The following is a 19177-nucleotide window of genomic DNA, read 5'->3' as shown; positions in this document are numbered from 1 at the left end:
ACACCAAAACTATACAACATTGGGTGGCTTCACCAAGGATGAGATCTATGAGTTCGCCAGCAGTGCCGCCTTCCCTATAACATTAAGCCCTTCACAGATGAGGTATTGTGTGCTGTTGCACCTCTTGATGTTTGTGATATATTATTAGGCCAACCATACTTGTGGAAGCAACATGATGTATATAAGTCAAGGCCTCACTTATTTTTTCTTTGTGTAATACATTATACAAGATACCGGAGGTAGCCCCACCTACCGCCACTTCTTTGATCTCTGCTAAGAAATGTAGCAAGATCATCTCCCGGACTAGGAAATTCATTTTCTGTCTGGTTCACTCACAGAGTAAGGGGAAGATCGTCGCCACATCCATGACCCCTGTGAAGGGTTCCTCCATGCAACAACAAAAGTAGATGGATATGGTCATGAAAGAAGACAGGAACATCTTCTCCTCACCCACAAGGGTACCGTTGCATTGTCAGGTCAAGCATTCATCCTATCGGACTTCCGGAGCACCTCTAACCAACAAACCGATCTATCGCCACTCCATTCTGGGAAATGCCAAGCACACGTAGCGACATGATCATCATCAGGAACCATAGAAGTTTCAAGTGGGTGACAAAGTCTGGTTGCATCTGCAGTAATAACGCCTTACAAGAGCCTATCAAAAGCTCCGACCACTCCGATATGGTCCCTACACCATTACCAAGGATGTGGAAAACAATGATTTGGAGCACAACATTCCCCCATTCCTTCGCTTGCACCAAGTGTTCAATGTAGACCGCCGTCGACCATGCTTTACACCATTACTGGACACAATAGATGTTGCAGAACAGCTCACCAGGGACAAAGTTCAGCAGAAGTTTCCTCATCTCATGGAGGAACTCAATGCAATTGGTACCATTGCTTCCTAAGGGGGGAGTAATGATCCAAGTGGATGTTGGTGGCCACCCACCTATCCCACTTAGACCCCCACATTTCTCTTTCAAATTTTCAGTTTCCTTAATTGTAGCACAATTTACTATTTTTAGCAGTTTTTCAGGTCGTGAACTTCCGGAGCAGTTTTGAGGCCATAAACGATGTTTTTTTGGAACACTGGGAGCAACATGGGTCAATGGACCAATGTTTCTCATCCGAAAATTGTAGTCCTTGGATAGATCTTTCTAACGAAGTATTGTGCATGTCAAATGAAGATTGTATGCCAAAGTTACGACCCCGGGAAGTTGATGTACAAATTTACCCAAAACGGGGCCCATAGTTTGGCGCTTCATCTTCTAGGGTTAGGTTTTTCGATGTTTAGGGTTTTCCATTGTTTCTCAACAATAAATAGGCTTTTGAGCCTCATTTTAAGACACTTGAGAGGCATGTAGCCACCACATCTCTCCTTAGAGATAAGCTAGCATCGTCCGAGCTAGTTTATTTCCATTTCTATTTGTAATCATATTTTAGTATTTTACATTAATGAAATGAACTATTATTTCTGTTGTATCCAGGGAAAATTTTAAGAACCCCCCCAAATTTACATGTATAATAAATGGGCGAATCTCCATGGTATATAGGAAAAATGGAAGGCGATTTTATCAATAATATGATATGTATATATAATTTTTTGGCGAATCTCTCACTAGGAATGGCGAATATTTTACTCAATTATAAAATCTTGTGTTTATTGAATACACAAATGAAATCATTGCATTTCTTTAAAATATCTTTTGAAATCAAAATTACCGAAATTACATATCGATAACCTAGTGGGTGTAGGATAAAATTCACCCATGCCATTCACAGAAACCATGAGAAAAAACCTAATACTATATATAAAACCAAGAAAAATTCAAATTCATCACTTCTAGGGACCTTGTAACCACCCTGCCAATACACAAGTATGTTCCTATTTGCAATTAGAAAAATTACCCAAATTACAATCTGTTTACTCCAGCATATGTTGGAAAGTTATACAAGGATGACTAGTGCAATCAATCCATTCCTTTTAGCCCTAGATTTGTTTCAGTTTAAAACAGAAGTATACAAATATACTTGTCCAATGTCTATGCTTTAACCATTCACCTTAAGATGTTTTTACAATATAATTTCCTAAGTCTATTTAATATCTTCATTATCATAAAAACCAACCTATATCCATCTTAACTCCACATCTACCACTCTTAGGGGGATAAAATCTATTCATCCCTCTGAGCACTTGGTAGACCCAGAATTAAGATGGATCTAAGATGATAGAATTTCCCCTTTAAATAGTTTATGCTCACATGAATACCATGGTATTACCATGGGTCAATACCATGGGTTATCATAAACCTGGAGCTTAGAAATTACTATTAGTAATTTATAAAACTTAATAAAATTAATAGTTGATTTTTATTTTAACCAAGATAAAATGTTTAACATACATTAAATTACAACATCCATTTTTACTCTTGATCGGATCAAATATTTTTTCACTCTATGCTAGTTTGCATATCACGATATTTGATACCTCTCGGGGGTTAGTAGATCCAGAGTAAAGATGGATCTATGCTGGTTTAATTCCCCCATTTAAATAGGCTACATACCAGGTGAATACCATGGGTCAATACCATGTGCCAATTTTTCATTTTTATTAATACTACTTATTTAGGGTTAATAATGTTTTTTTTGCATGGTATTAATAACAATCTAGTCCATGGTATTTGTCCCATAGTATTTTTCCCATAGGTTTCACCTAAATATGACGCATTTTTTGAGTGTTCGTAAATATAAGGTGACTTATGGAGTAAATATAAAAAAATGTTTTATTTGTTTACCATACCTCTCGTTTATTTATATTTTTATTAATTTACCATACCTCTTTTACAAATATGGTATTTGGCCCATAGGATTCACTTAAATAAAACCTCTTTCTTGAGCCTTCATAAATAGAACGAGGGTTATGGACTAAATATAAAAATAGGTTTTATTTATTTACCATGCGATCTAGTTTATTTATATTTTTATTTATTTACCATACCTTTTGAGTAAGTATAAAAAGACGTTTTATTTATTTACCATACCTCCACTTTACTTATATTTTTATTTGTTTACACCCTTGCATGTATATAAGGTGACTTATGGAGTAAATATAAAAAATGTTTTATTTATTTACCATACCTCTCATTTATTTATATTTTTATTAATTTACCATACCTCTTTTGTAAATATGGTATTTGGGCCTTTGGCCCATAGGATTCAATTAAATAAAACCTATTCTTGAAAATGGGCGAATGGAAGGTTGTAACTCCTAATTTCAAGGGCTAAATTTACCTTTTTTACCCTCTCCCTTAAAATAAGGTGGGCTATTTGAGGTGATTTGTAAAAATGTACTATGATACAAAATATTCGCCCACTAAAAATTTAAAACCCCTTAATTCCGCCAAAGGGCGAATATTCGCCCCTAAAATTTTCTATGGTTGTATCTCTATATTTATGGTTATATCTGTAATTTTGTTACGTTCCTGTTTAAATTTGGATCAGTGGTATCAGAGCGGTCTGCTCTTTTTCTGGCTTTTTGTGCATGTCCCCAACGAGGTTGGTATATAAGGAGTTAGGGCTTGAACTAGTCAAACCTTTGCAAGACCAGCCTCGCAAATCCTAATGACTTCCAATGGCAGAAGATAAGAAAGACGAGGCGACAGGAGATCCTATCTAAAACTTGCTCGAAGAAGCCCTCGAGCGACAAAGGAATGTGATGATGGACAACTTTTCCCAGATCCTTCAGTGGCTACCCAGGGGCGATGCATTAGCTTTCAACAGCTACTCTAAAAATGCCACATCCTTTAAGGTACAAGTTAATTTTGACATCCCATATTAGAGGGTCAGATAGATGCAGATGCCATAGATAAATGGTTAAATCTGCCAGAGGGTTATTTTTTGTTCATCATTTGTCCATCTAGCAAAAGATCACTTTTGCACTTATCAAAGTAGCCGCCCACATCAAGAATTGGTGGGAAACCTACTGTGAGCAGAAGAATGAAAGTACGAACTCACCATTTTTAGCCGTTATGAGGACAAATACATAAAGTGGACCACGTTGCCAAAGGGAACGGACCAAGATGTGTCACAGTTCACTAATATTTTTCATACCCTTTGTACAAAGTTGGGTATAAAGGATTTTGAGCTGCATTTGGTACTAAAATATGGCGACTGTCTACACAAGTATATCCAAGATGATATGGAGTTCCTGAACATCTCCTTGCTTAGCACGGCGTACCGATACGCTATCAAGATTGAGCAAAAGTTTAAACAGAATAAGCAAGACTTTGGATCTGCGAATCTAAAGCAAGGGAAAGGCTTCCCCAAACCAGAGAACCAAGGAAAAAGCCAAGACGGGGCAACCCAAGACAACCCATCAAAGCCACAAGAAAATACCAACACCACGAAGTCGAAGAAGGACACAAGAAAGTGGTGTCAGTTCCATAAGAGCCCCACTCACAACACAAGTGAGTGTCGGACCAAGCAGTCACTGATGGCTGAGTTGAAGGCTTCAGAATCAAATGCATGTTCCGACCCTTAGTCAGAACCCGACAAGGGGAATGGAAATGGGAAGCAGATCATTGATGCGGAGCATAGTGCCATTGTTTCCACCGCCAAGATTCAGAAGAATGAGCCCGAAGATCCTGTTATCACTGAGGTTGTCCCAAAAAGTTGTAAGAAAGGGAATACGGCCGAGGTAACCACAGACCAATCTTTTAGATACAAATTCTAGCCAATCTGCATCCAGAGAGGGCTCTCTCTTTATGATTTAGCTATGTTTGAGGTATATTAGGCTAGTTATGAAGTGCAAGGGTTTTGTTTAGAGTTTGGTTGGAAGAATGGAGTTTCAATAGAACAGTGAGGTAAAGCTGAAGCTTTTCAGTCCATTGGGCATGATGGAGTCAAAGAAAGATGGCTTCCTGGTTTAGGTTTCTTATCATAGGATTTATCACAGAGCAAGGTACTCGAATATGGAACAATTTGTAGGCGGGAATCAGATGGAATGGAATCAATGGATGAAGGGAAATTAAGAATCCTTCATCATGTTGAGAGAGGGAAAATGGATGATTACTGCTAAGGAGCAATTAAGAATTCCTTAGCTAATATTCAAGATGAAAGAACCAGGGGAAACGAGAGCAATTAAGAATTCACTGTTTATGTTAATTCTGAAGAAAACATTAATAACAACAGAGATTGAACACAGAGTGCAAACAAGCAAATTCTGAGTTATTCTTTTTCTCTATTATTTAGATCATGAAACATATATGATATAGTAAACATAGAAACTGTAAAACACAAGTTAGAAGGGACTTATTGATCCATAAAACGATTCAAGAATTCTGCAACATGGTCCTTAGCATCAATTCTTCATCCAGAGAGCTTAACAAAAATGGTTCCAACAGCCTTTTTATTCCAAAAATTCAGAATTACAGCAAATTCTGAGAATGCATCCCAATCAACCAACCCCAAATACTTCGTCTGGAGGGGTATTTATACAAAATGTCAAGATATTATGAAAAATATCTGATAGAAAATAATATCTGCTGATAGTTAATGTTTCTTTTACATAGATAGAGACAGACAGTCTCGAAAACAGAGAGACAATAAATGGATGCAATAAATTCGTGTTGTGCTAGTTGATTTGTCTTTATGAGAAGTACTGGAGGTAGGTGTTGCAAGTCGGTTCCCAGCTATCTTCTATTGATCCTCTTTGCTAATTTTTCTGCTTTGGCCGGACTTTCTTTAACTCTGATGTGATGCATTTTGACCCGCAGGACCGTAATTCATTTTTGTTCTGCGCATTATAACAGATGGTGCACAATTTTGTATTGACCAAAGATAAGTTTACATGATCTCTAGCATGCTTTGCCACCACTCTGGTCCTAGTATTTTATGTCTCTGCAGCTTCCTTAAAGTCTCGTCAGTTTCTGTGTACCTGAAGAAATTAGGTGGGATGGTGAACAGATGCTTCACCTCATGCTCTATGTAAAATAGATTTTCCAGGCTGTCATAAAGGGATTGGCCAGATGGAAGTGTTGTTTCTCCTGAAGTACTTGAAGATGAATTAGTTTGATTGACAGCATATGTATTTAATTTATGTACATAGTCCTTGTGTTTCATCAGACGATCATTATCTCCCAAAGGACTTGGAAAACCTTTTTTCTGCAGGACTGTAAATTTGTTTGCAAAAGAGTCAATTTCTACTTGCATGTCCTGGCATCTTCTATCCAATTTTTGCATTAGATTTCTCATGGTTAGAACTCTCTTGATGTCCAAAATGGTATCTGTTCTGTCTCTAATATCCAGTGCTTCCAGTTCTTCACTCGTCTTGGTATTCAAGAAAAGTATTAGCCTGTTAGCTTGCTCAGGCATCTATCCCAATAAGGCTCTTGTTTTCTGAATTTCTACTTGGGCTACTCTTATCAAATCAATCTGTTCATAAATGGTTTGAATAGACCTCCATACATCACTAAGGGATTGAATGATGTTGGTCCACAAAATTCCTCTGATTTGTACCAGAGGCTTATGCAGAGAGAGATCCTTTTCTAAGGCTCTTACCTTGTTTTCCAATGCTTTGACCTCCCTTGTTTTTTCTGCCACATTCATCTTAGATTTATCATAGCTTTGCTCAACCTTTGCCAATCTTTCTTTGACTTGCTTCAGCTCAGATACTTGGAGTTTCAACTCCTCCATGGCTTTTATTAATTTCTCTGTGGTCATAGTAGTGTTGCTGCCTGGTGCTGTTGCTGCTGAGGTACCTGTAGTGATTTCTGCTGTAGGTGCCGGGACAGTGGAAGGCACTGCTGTTATAACTGTGGAAGGGGTAGTTGTGACTGTTGGAGATACTTGAGGTGGCTGGGGGGTCGACTCTCTCTGCTTTTCTTGTAGTGCTTTCTCCAATGCCTGCTCTGTCTCACTCAATCTCTCATTCAACCTCATGAGCAGGTCCATCATGTCCTCTTCGGACTTCTGCTGTACAACATCTATTGTTTGTGGATGCATAGAAGGAGGCAATTTGAGCTATTTTAAGAGGGCAGCAATGTCCTCTTTCTTTTTCCTTATTAGTGCTTTTATGCCTTTGGCATCTTTAGGATCATGTCCCAGTTCAATGATAATATCCTCCAAGGATTTGATCCTGTTGTCCTTTGCTAGGGAAGAAGATTTCTCTAAATCTACCTGAGTAGAGGTGTTCTCCAATGAGTTTTGCAATTTATGCGCCAAGATTGCTTTATCAGCCAGTGTGGAATACACCATCTCTCCAGTCTGTTTGTGCAGCTCAATCTGGTATATTGGATGAATGTCTTTGGCGAAGACCTCCATTTTTATCCTGATATAATCAGATGTCGATTGTGGTTGCTGCACCTTGGGCTTGAAATAGCTCATGATCATTTTTCCCTCCTTTATGTCATATGCTGACATTAATCTTTTTTGTTTTGTGGGGGGCATTTTAAGATATTGATTATAAATTTGCAGCCTCAATGGATCATTTCTAGCCTTTATCTCTGTGAGTGTTCTTTTGATATCAGAGGTCTGTTTGCTTGGTGGCCTTGTGGATGAAACTTCCACACTATATTGCCTTTCTAGCTCCTGCCTATGTGAGCTGATTTATGTGTCTATCACTAGGCAGGTCTGTGGGCTGGTTGCCCTCTCACCTCTTAGGCTTTCTATTGTCTCTTCAATGATTTCCTCTTCAGATAAAGGATTTAATCTTTTCCTTTTTTCACTTGGCTGTTCAACAGGTCCATTGATGGGTGTGGCCTCTTCTCTGTCCCTTTTCTTGCCTTTTTCCTCATTTAGAGGAGTTTGTAGTGCAGGAATCTCCGCTGCTTTGGTGTGTACTGGAGGAATTTGCTCTTGCTAATCAGTCATTACTTGCTGCTTTGTGCTTGCTATTTCTTTTCCCTTTGAAGAACTTGAAACTGGTGTGCTGGCCTCTTGTATAAGTTGCTATGAAGTCCCAGCAGAAGATGTACCCACTCCGGTTTGCTGAGGCAGCTTGAAAGATACCTGTCCAAAAGAGTCCAGGTCAAGGGTCTTTTCTAAATCTTTCATAGCTTGTTCCATCTTTTCTTGCCGAGTAAGTTCTTCTACTAATGTACCTTCTACCCACTCATCCTGATTGGCATATTGTTCTACTTCAGGGATCCTATGATGTGTGTAAGCTGACAGCCAGTTTTTTACTTTTCTGTCACTTATAAAACTATTTGGGTCATATGGTACCCACCAGAAGCTTTTCCTCAATTTAAGGTCTTCCCCTAATATCTTATCAACATCTTCCCATGATTCCCTCTTGTTAATGATAAAAGGGCCTAATTGGTTTCTTATCCTCGGCTGAACTTTTTTCTTTACATTACAAAAGTGAGTTAAATCTGCATTGATAAGTTGCCTGAAATACTCCAGTGCAAATAGTCTCATGGGCACATATTTGGGCAGCTTATAAGGGCACAACTCACAGCCATATATCCTGATTTCAGTGTGATCCTGGTAGAAGTACCAGTCACCTATCCTGTAGTTCTTGGAGAGCTGTAAAATTTTCCTTATGTCACCAGAGAGCCTAGGAGGAGGAGCTCCTATCAATAGAGTGGAGGCTGGATGTATAAACAAGTCAATGAATTCACAGTAGGTATAAGGGGATTCAATAATTATGTGGAAGACTGAGGTCCAAAAGATCACAGACCTCCTTTCTCCTTTGGAATCCAATTTCCTGATGGGAAATATAAAACTGTCCGGGTGATAATACAACAACAAATGGTATATGAAAGTTGTGTATTTAAACACTCCTTCTCTTTCCAAATTCATAAATTGAGCATGGATTTTGTCAGCAATGAAAGAGGTATAGTCAATCTTAATAGCAAGGGGCTGTCCTGGAGTAAAGGTGGATATCAGAACTAGGACAATCTCATCCACATATTCACTGGACCTAAATCCCAAGATCATTGATATCATGTCAAGAATAATTCTTCCAATCTCATTGAAGGAGACATATAAATAAGGAGGTGGGCCTTGGGGCTGGCAATCTGGTCTCTTAAATATCTTAGCAATTCGGGTTATTTCTGCAGTGGACAATTGAGAGCCTTGCTCAAGCAAAAATCCCATGGAAAGAGGAGCAAGAGGCTGAACTGGATGGAATTGTAGCATTTCATTGATAGAATCAGCAATTATGTAAAAGAGAACATTTTGTAATGGGGTCATAACTGTTTTACTGACAGGGTCATAATTGGCACAACAGTGGTGAATAATATCTGGGAACACATTGACTGAGGGAAGGTAATACCTGGGGAGATTGGATTCCCATATTCCATAGATATCAGGGTTGTTCAGATGACTGTTTTTGATTAGGCAGAAAGTATGAAGATGATTTTGGCAACCAATCGGGTCTTTTATTTGGAAATTTCTATCGGCCAAGGGTAAATGATGCTGGTCTGTATGAGGTGCATTGAGGGGCGCTACATCGAGGGCCACAGGGGCTTCCATTGTTCAGTTCTCTATGTTTTTAACTGGAGGTTGAATTTCTGTGGAAAAACGGGCAAAAGAGTAATTCTGGATGGGTTGGCATGGCAATTATGGACTATTTCGGCTTGAATTTGGCTCCTATAGGTATAATTTGCAGAGGAAAATTGAAAATACAGGTTCAGGAGGTAGGACGAGGTAAATACCTATGTTTTGGAAGCGAACGTGTAATTTGCAAGTTGACTGACGAGTTTAGGAGTAGAATGCTGGTCTTTGCTTAGTCGGGTGGCGGACTGGAGCTTCTGCAGTTTCTTGGACGTAATTTGCATACAACAGTCTTGTGAAAACAATGAGTAAAATGGGCGAAAATGACTGTTTTTATGAGTTTTTTAACAAAATTGGCTTTGTGGGGCTTTTTGGCGCTTTTCGGTCGGATGACATCATCGGGATGTCACGTTTTGTCGTGATGCGGGGTACAGATGCTGACTCGGCAGTGATGTGGAGGTGACATCAGTGGGCGGGGTCAGCGGGAGGGCGATAAACGGTATTGGCCTGCAGAGCTTATGCGCTGAGGTGGTTTCGGGAGGAGGGGCCGCGAGCATGGTGGGAGGGCACCACGTGTCCCAGGTACGACAGCAATACCGCCGACTCCCCGGGCGGTAAACTACGGATAAAGGGGAGTGCGCGATATGATCTCGAGTCATCTGATGGGAGGGCTCCAATCGAACGGTTGGTGCTCTTTGGATGCGACGAAGGGTTACAGCACGGGGCCCATACAACGTATTTAGAGTTTTATGTTGCATCGGGGTTATTTATCATAGGTTTGCAAGGTTGCGGGATTGTGATTAGGTTTGTTAATTAACGTGATGTTAATTAACTCCTTATGAGCGCAGGGGAGGGTTCCTAATGTATTTTAGATAAATCATTAATTCCCGATGAGCAGCGTTATGATTTATAATAAAATTAGGGCAGGATAGAATAACATCTTGGGATTTGCATATATTAATAAAATATGGGAAAGGGGGAATAAGCATAGGGAGTTATATAATAGTGTTCGCAGTTAATATGGGTTTATAAAAGGCACCAAGCTATAAGGTTTGATAACTTAGGCTAAGGGAACAAAAGGATTTTTACACAAGAAATGTGGTTTCTTTTTCTAAAGCAAGAATATTATACTTCTCAGGCTTTTTCATGAAATGAAGTGATTTAAGAGTATTGAGCAGATCTCAATATCCTTGAGGGGAGGTTAGTAAGTGATTTTGGGAGAAGTGTGAAGGGAAGTTAGACATGCATCACTTGATTTGTAGCCAAACAATTTCCATTGTACTTATGATAACAATAAGATGAACCTCTTGAGAAACAAAGATTAATCATAAGCATGCTTCTGCAACACCAAAATTGCCTACCCAGCCTATTATACTTATTTTTTCTTCCATGGGTGCACTTAGACTAGCAAACCCTCACAAATTTTCTTTTCTTTTCATAGGAATCTTATCTAAGTCTGCCCTTATTTCTTCCAAGGGCTCAGATTTAACTGTTGAGCTCCTTTTTTTCTATACCTATCTACTTATCTGCCAAGATTGAACTGTTTGGATAGATTTTATTCTCCATCTCAAGAACAAGAAATTCAAACATGAACTGGCCAAGATTAAGCTGTTTGGCCATCCATCAACTGTGGCAAGAGTCAACTAACTGCACAAAATGAGATTCTTTGCAAAAAATGGAATAGTAGTGGCATTTTGAACTAGCACACTTTCATGGTCTTCTTTATTTAGGGTTCATTTCTTTTCTTTTTGACCATTTCATTCTTTTTGCCCTTTTATCTTTCTTTTAGGGCATACCCTCTTTACATTTTTTAAGTTTTTGATCTTTTCAAAATATGGAACCTTTGCAGTAGGAAAATGATGAACATATTTGGGATTTTAACCAGTCAATCATGAAATATGACACCTATTGGTATAGGAGCATAACACTGGCTCCACTTGGGGATGGCTTTTCTTGGTGAAAAGTCAAGAACAGTAGGTTAGATGGCCTTTTAAACAATTCTTGCTGTACTCTGAAATCTTCCTTTGCTGTAAATAAACAAACTGTACAGAGGACCATGTAAAATATACACATCTCTCATGAGCTGATCCAAACAATTGCACCTCAGTTTTGGATACTTTGTTTGAATGTTCGTTCTCATATTTTCAGCTCCCAAATCTTCTACAATCTTTGGTAAACTAAAAAAGGTAACATAAAAAGGTAGTAAAGTTCCTTGACTGTTCCTCAAAATTTTCTACACATTCCTTCCCATTCTTATTGCTGTAATAAACTGCAAAAACTAAGCACTGTTATGTACAAGTTAGAGTCTTGACATATCAACAAACTGGATCAAAATAATGTTTCAGCATCCAACCATTAACTGGTCCATCTTCCGCTTCTGTACCATCCAGGCTTTTCAAAAAGTAGGTATTGTTTCCTTGTGAGGCCTGAATAATAAAAGGTCCCTTCCATAGGAAGTCAAACTTCCCATGTTTTCCTTTATCTTCTCTTCTGGAATCCCATTTCAGAACTTTGTCTCCTATGAAAAAATCCTCTGCCTTAGTCCTCTTATCAAATATCTTCTTGAGTTTTTCTTGTAGCACTTGAGATCTTTGATATACCTCTTCTCTAGTCTGCTGCAAATGTATAGTCTGATTTATCCTTCTTTGAATGTGATTAGGCTGTATTTGAACTTCTTGCAACAATTTCATTACAGGTATTCCCAAAGAGGAGGGAAATACAACCTCCATACCATATACAAGCTCATAGGGACTAGTTCCAATGGATCTCTTGGTAGTTAGTCTGTCTGCCCATAATGCATTTATGAGCTTCTTATGCCAATTTTTCTTGTTTTCTTCCAATACTTTCTTAATGATATTCATCAAGCTTTTATTGGATGACTCAGGTAGACCATTACCTTGGGGGTAATGGGCTGTGGAGTGGCCTAAGGTAATGTGGTATTTGTGACAGAAATTGATCATTCTCTTGGATTTAAAAGCAGTAGTATTGTCTGTTATAATTTTTTCAGGACAACCAAATTTAGACAGGATGTTGGTTTCTAAGAATTGCATGATCACTGAATCATTGGCTTGTCTACAAGGGATGGCCTCTATCCACTTGGTGAAATAATCTGTGGCAGTCAAAATCCATTTATGCTGGCCGGAAGAGGGAGGGTGAATTTCCCCAATGAAATCTAAACCCCATTGTTGAAATGGTCTTTCGGTGGAAATTGGTCTAAGGGGTAGAGGCAGAAGTTTCCTCTTGCCTTCAAAGATTTGACATTTATGGCAAGCAGTAACAAATTTTTTGACATCAGCAAACAAGGTGGGCCAGTAAAATCTAGCCCTTAAGATTTTATCAGCAGTTGATTTCCAATACAAATGTCCACCACGGTCCCCTGCATGAAATTCTTTGAGCGCTTTGTCAGTTTCATCCTTCATTAGACAAGCTAATAGAACACCTTCATGATTTTTCCAAAAGAGAGCACCATCTAAAATACAAAACTTCAATGCTTTCATTTTTATAAACCTTTTCTTTGTTCTGGATAACCCTGGAGGAGCCTGCGGGTTTAATAATACATGACATATATCAACATATCAAGGTGATTCTAGGAAGGCCTGGCTGATTTGTGGAGTCTCCATCTCCTGTTCATTATCCAGTTCATTAATATCTAGGGCTTGGCAATTGGTTTCAGTCAAGATTTTAGCCAATCCCTGTCCTTTTATAAGCTTTGAAGGTTTTATTTCGATATCATATTCTAATATAGTAGCAATCCATTTACCTCTCTTGCCTTCAATCCCCTCTTGGGTCAGGATATCTTTGACAACAGTGCTTGGCACATAAGCTATTATATGAAAGTATAGTATGTAGACTCTGAAATCTTTGATGGCTTTCACAAGTGCATAGGCCTGTTTTTCCATGATTGGGTATTTTAGAGGTGTGTCCCTCAGTGCTTTGCTAAATAAATCTATGGGTTTTTCACATCCTTGATCATCTTTCTGTAGCAAAACAACGTCAATAGTGTGTTCTAATGCAAATGAAAATATTATGAAGTCTCTATCAAATTTTGGGCTTGTAAGGACTGGTGTTTTGGTTAAAGCTATCTTGATTTATTCAAATGCCTGTTTGGCTTCTAATGTCCACTTGACCTTGGAATCTTTTTTCAGCATATTATTCAACAATCTTATTAGTTCAGCCTAGTTGGGTATGAATCTTCTTAAAAAATTAATTTTCCCTAAGAAATCTTGGAGTTCTTTGACATTTCTGGGATGTGGAATTTGCAAAATGGCTTGTATTTGGTTAGGATCAATTTTGATGCCATCTCTTGAGATTATGTGACCTAACAGTTTGCCTTCTTCTAGGCCAAATAATGACTTCTTTGGATTTAGTGATATACCATATTTTCTGCAGGTTAAAAACACTTGTCTCAGATGATCTAGGTGCTGCTGATCTGATTTGGAAAACATAGTGAGATCATCTAAGTATATGACTAGAAAATCATGAATTTCTTTAGCAAAAGCTATGTCCATTGCACGCTGGAAGGTTGCCCCTGCATTCTTGAGTTCAAATGGCATTTTCACATATTTGAAAGTTCACCATGGACTTGTAAAAGCAATTTTTTCTTGATCATCAGGGTGAACTAAAATCTGGTTGAAGCCTAAAAACCTATCTAGTAGTGAAATTCTAGAGGCACCTACTACCCTTTGTAAAATGTGGTCCATCTTAGGAAAGGGGTAGTGGTATTTTAAAGAGACTTTATTTAGATTTCTTAAATCAACACACAGTCTGATTTCACCTGTTTTCTTCCTAGTGGGCACTAAATTGGAGACCCATTCTGAAAACCTAATGGGTGCAATTATCCCAGCTTCATACATTCTTTTGACTTCTTTTTCAATTAGAGGGAGGAGTACAGGGTTGACCCTTCTGAGTTTTTGCTTGAAAGGTTTTTGATTTTCTTTGAGGGGTATTGTATGTTGAATCACAGAAGTGTCATAGGATTTGAGATCTTCATAGCTCCATGCAAAAACATCCTGGAATTCTTTGAACAGTTCAACATATTTAAGCTTTTGGTCAGGAGGCAAAGTTTTGGACAATTTTATCATTTTAGGATTCTGTTCAGTCCCTATATTACAGTCTTCAATGTCTGCATTTAATGGTTTCATTTTGGGCTTCCTTGGGATATCATTAGAATCAAAAATGTCTTCCAGAGGAGTTAGTCCTGTGGGTAAAAAAATGTCCTTTAAATCAATAACTTCAAATTCTCCTCCAATAGTTTCATCATTATCTATTTCTTTTAAGCTCTTGCATTTCTTTGCTGGAAAATTATGTTGGATGTAGTATTTGAGTTGTTGTTTTAGCTGAAATGTGTGTTTCAACTTTGTCTGTTTGATCAACTTCTCCCACAGTGCCTGTGTCTATATTAGTGCTGGAAAATTCTTCTTTCAAGGTCAGGAAATTATTAATCTGATTGTCATTGTCAAACACTTGCCAATTTTTTACATTGTCAGGTACATTTGGCCTGTGTTTAATCTCCGCTGTAAAATGATGATTAGGCTCAAATGGCAGTTTACAAGTGCTGGCAAAAGTTGCCAAACTGTGAGCATGCAAATTGTGTTTCCTTGGAATTTTGGCAAGATGTGTTTCTAGAAAGGTATTGAGTATTTCAATTGTTGCTCCTCTATAAGACCTTAATCTGAGATCATTTGCGAGGAATTTTCCTTTCATTTGCTGAATAACTAAATCAGAATCTCCTAAAATTGATACCCTAACTGCTCCTAGACTTTTGATCAATTTGAGTCCTCGTAAGAGGGCTTCATATTCAGCCATGTTATTAGTGCATCTAAAATTTAACCTGTATGCATGTCCTTCAGCTTGATCATTTTCCATATTATGTATCCAAATTCATGCTTCGGCCCCTAGTTTATTGACAGATCCATCAAATTCCAAGTACCATAGGATTTCTTGATTACAACTAGTATTAGGGGTCTTAGAAATTTGCTTACTAGGCAGATTTGGATTTTCAGTTTCATGTGGTTTCCCTTGAGTATCTGTTATATCGATTATTTTAGAAATTTCTTGGGTTTGAGCAATAGGTTTTTCGTTTATAATCTCTTCTTGTTCAAGTGCTAAAATCTTGTCATTAGTTGAAGGGTGAATTTCAGCATTGTATAAGATGAAGGAGTCCATATCAGAATGCATGGAATAGATGGGAAAATTTTGGGGTTTCTCCTGGCTGATCACCACGTATTTCATCAAAGTTTCACGGTACAGTCGCTTTGGCTGGCCAAATACTAAAATGGTAGATAGGACATGTCCAACTGTAATGATCCCTGAAGCCTTCCACCCCAAGATCTAGACAACAACATGCCATATTTTGGTGGAATATCAACTACCACTACATCCATTAAAATTGTCTTGGTAGGGGATTGAACTAGTGATACACATAAATCTTTAATCAATCCTAGACATCTGACCTGGCTTGAATCAAAAGAGAACAAGTATTTGTATGGCCTGGTGATATTTAGGTCCAACTTTTCCATTACAGATTTGGGCATTAAATTATGGGAAGCTCTAGATTCAAACATTGCATTGTGCAGTATTTTGTCATAAATGTTCAGACTTACATAGAAAGGAGGAATCCCTCCATCTACTAATTTACCGTTTAGTTCAGGACCAAAAATCAGTTCTGGTTAGTCATCAAGGACATTAACTGCATCTCTGTTTTCTGAAATTTGAAGCGATCTGCTGATTTGCTCCCTATAGACATCATGCTTGGCCAATTCTAACAATGGAATTTCTATCTTTAATTTTCCTATTTCGGTCTCAAGGTTGAAAGGTTTTTCTGTTTGAATTTTTTCATATCGGGCAGTGAGATTCTCTTTTTCAGCCATTTTTTCAATGCTTTTTCCTTTATCAGGAGTAGTGTTGTAGGCTAAAATTGCTTCTATGTCACTTCTTGGAGGTTCTTTCACAATTTCTTTGGAAGAAATGGAAGCTGAAGACTGTTTATTAGTTTGTTGATTATCTGAAACATCTTCAACTGTTGGACTGTTTGGGTCAGGAATTTCTTTAGGAGGAGTTTGTATATGAGGGTTCTTGATTTTGGCTTTGGTAGGTTGCTTGGTTTCTTTTTGTTTATTATCATCAGGGACATCTATTCTCTTGCTTTTTAGATTATATTGTTTGTGAACTTCATAGATGGCTGTGTCATATCCCTCCCTAAAATCAAATGATTCCCCTCATTGGATTTGAAACTGATTAAGAGTGTGAGCCTCCTGGTCTTCTTGGGTTAAGAAAATTTGTTGTTCACTACTGAGTCCCATTAACTTAATTTGAGTGTCTTCTGTTGGTTCACCAGAAGTTGAAGCTTCAGCATAGTTTTCTTGGAATTGAGGTCTAATGTTTTGGTTAGGGCCAACCTTTCCAGTATTGGGATTCTTATTTTTTCTGAAATTTGGGTTTCTTGCAGTGTTGCTTGGTTGACCATCTCAAGGGGACTTTCTCTCAATTGTTTCTACCCTATCACCAAGTCTGTCCATTCCTTTAATGATAGCATCTAATTTCTTCTCAAATGTAGAAGGTTCTTCTTTGATGGGTATCCTCCTTTTAGCTCTAGCTCGAGCTCATTTAGAAATCAGGTTGGCCTCAACACTGACAGCTATACTCTACATGTCTTCTAGGCTTTGAGGAGCTATTTCCCTAAGCTGGTATGCCATGTCAGAGTCAAATGCATCAGGAAATTTGATCAAGTCCAAGTCTGGTGGAGGCCTGAGATTCTGAGGAATAACATTGTATACATTGTTAAATCTGGTGCAGTAATCTTGAACAGTTTCTTGTGGACCTCTCTTTAAGTTTTCATATTCTAATAAAATGTGGAGAGGATATTTTTTCTTTTCCCATCTGTTTAAGAAGGTCTGATAAATAGCTTCAGGATCATTGATAGTGTTTGTAGAGAGTTCTCTAAACTAGGTTCTAACATCTCCAGTTAAGCTTTGGACAAAGACTTTCATTCTTACATCATCATTATCAATCTCACAGTTTTCAAAATAATCCATCATTTTCTTGGTGTGTTATTGAGCTGTGTAAGTGCCAGTACCATCAAAATAGGTGATTTTGCTTTGATAATCTTGAGGCATAGCCCCTGGATTTGCAGGTAATTGCAGGGGAGCATATCGGTTTGCCATATTTACAGAGATAAGTGTAACAGCTGGAAGAATAGGGATACTAGTTGAAATATGTGTTGTGGATGAGGGAGTGGAAAAGATGGTTTGAAGCGCTAATGGTAGACTAGGAGAAGCAACAGTAATGGCAGAAAAGACTGGTGCTTTTCCAGGAGTAAGCTTAGATTGGGTAAGGTTCTACTGGCCTTTAAGGTGCTTAGGAATCAGATTAGGGTTTTGAAACATAGGTGGGGGATTCGGATCTGGATTTGATCTAGTGTAATGGATTTTCTTCTTTGGAGCCAGCTTCTGAATATTTTTTGGTTTTTCTTGAAATATTTGAAGGATACAACTTTTGACAGTATCTTTCTAGGAAGTTTTTTTAAAATATGGGAGTTTTGAATTTTCCTAAAGATCTGTTGAAACAGGGAACTCATCAAGTATTCGAGACAACTGTTCAAAGCCTAAAACTAGACTGGAGATAGACTGAAGTAGCTTTTATTAACTCCTGCAATTGCATAGCAAAAGCAGTTTCAAACTTCAGGCTCCACCTGTAGCTTTTAAACATTAAACAACAGTATCAAACAATTATTCAGAGTCCCCAGTGGAGTCGCCAATGATGTTATCACTCAAGTTGTTCCCAAAATTTGTAAGAAAGGGAATACGGCCGAGGTAACCAAAGACCAATCTTTTAGATACAGATTCTAGCCAATCTGCATCCAGAGAGGGCTCTCTCTTTATGATTTAGCTATGTTTGAGGTATATTAAGCTAGTTATGAAGTGCAAGGGTTTTATTTAGAGTTTGGTTGGAAGAATGGAGTTTCAATAGAACAGTGAGGTAAAGCTGAAGCTTTTCAGTCCATTGGGCATGATGGAGTCAAAGAAAGATGGCTTTCTGGTTTAGGTTTCTTATCAGAGGATTTATGACAGAGCAAGGTACTCGAATATGGAACAATTTATAGGCTGGAATCAGATGGAATGGAGTCAATGGATGAAGGGATATTAAGAATCCTTCATCATGTTGACAGAGGGAAAATGGATGATTACTGCTAAGGAGCAATTAAGAATTCCTTAGCTAATATTCAAGATGAAAGAACCAGGGGAAACATGAGCAATTAAGAATTCACTGTTTATGCTAATTCTGAAGAAAACATTAATAACAACAGAGATTGGACAAAGAGTGCAAACAAACAAATTTTGAGTTATTATTTTTCTCTATTATTTAGATCATGAAACATATATGATATAGTAAACACAAAAACTGTAAAACACAAGTTAGAAGGGACTTATTGATCCATAAAACAATTCAAGAATTCTGCAACATGGTCCTTAGCATCAATTCTTCATCCAGAGAGCTTAACAAAAATGGTTCCAATAACCTTTTTATTCCAAAAATTCAGAATTACAGCAAATTCTGAGAATGCATCCCAATCAACCAACCCCAAATACTTCGTCAGGAGGGGTATTTATACAAAATGTCAAGATATTATGCAAAATATCTGATAGAAAATAATATCTGCTGACAGTTAATGTTTCTTTTACAT

The sequence above is a fragment of the Pinus tabuliformis genome, chromosome 3_1, assembly GCF_031772625.1.
Source record: "Pinus tabuliformis cultivar Carrire ecotype Pingquan chromosome 3_1, CPIR1, whole genome shotgun sequence".
Lineage (NCBI taxonomy): Eukaryota > Viridiplantae > Streptophyta > Pinopsida > Pinales > Pinaceae > Pinus > Pinus tabuliformis.
Note: the sequence above shows the minus strand (reverse complement) of the source record.